The sequence below is a fragment of the Eimeria mitis genome, genomic scaffold (assembly GCF_000499745.2).
Source record: "Eimeria mitis Houghton genomic scaffold, Emh_scaff4019, whole genome shotgun sequence".
Classification (NCBI taxonomy): Eukaryota; Apicomplexa; class Conoidasida; order Eucoccidiorida; family Eimeriidae; genus Eimeria; species Eimeria mitis.
In genome coordinates this window covers 5,610-5,816 of record NW_013572353.1, presented here as the reverse complement: position 1 = coordinate 5,816, position 207 = coordinate 5,610, and positions in this window count along the sequence as shown.

Genomic DNA, 207 nt, shown 5'->3' with positions numbered 1-207 from the left:
ATATCAATATATAAACATACAAATAAAAAAATATATTTATATTTGTATTTATATTTATATTTATTTATTTTTTTTTTATTTTTTTTTATTTTTTTTATTTTTATTTATTTTTTTTTATTTTGTTTACTTGTCTACAAACTGCAGCGCAGCAAAAGCAACAACAACAGCCACCGCCTCTGCTGCCCCCAAAGAAGGGTCCCCTTTATC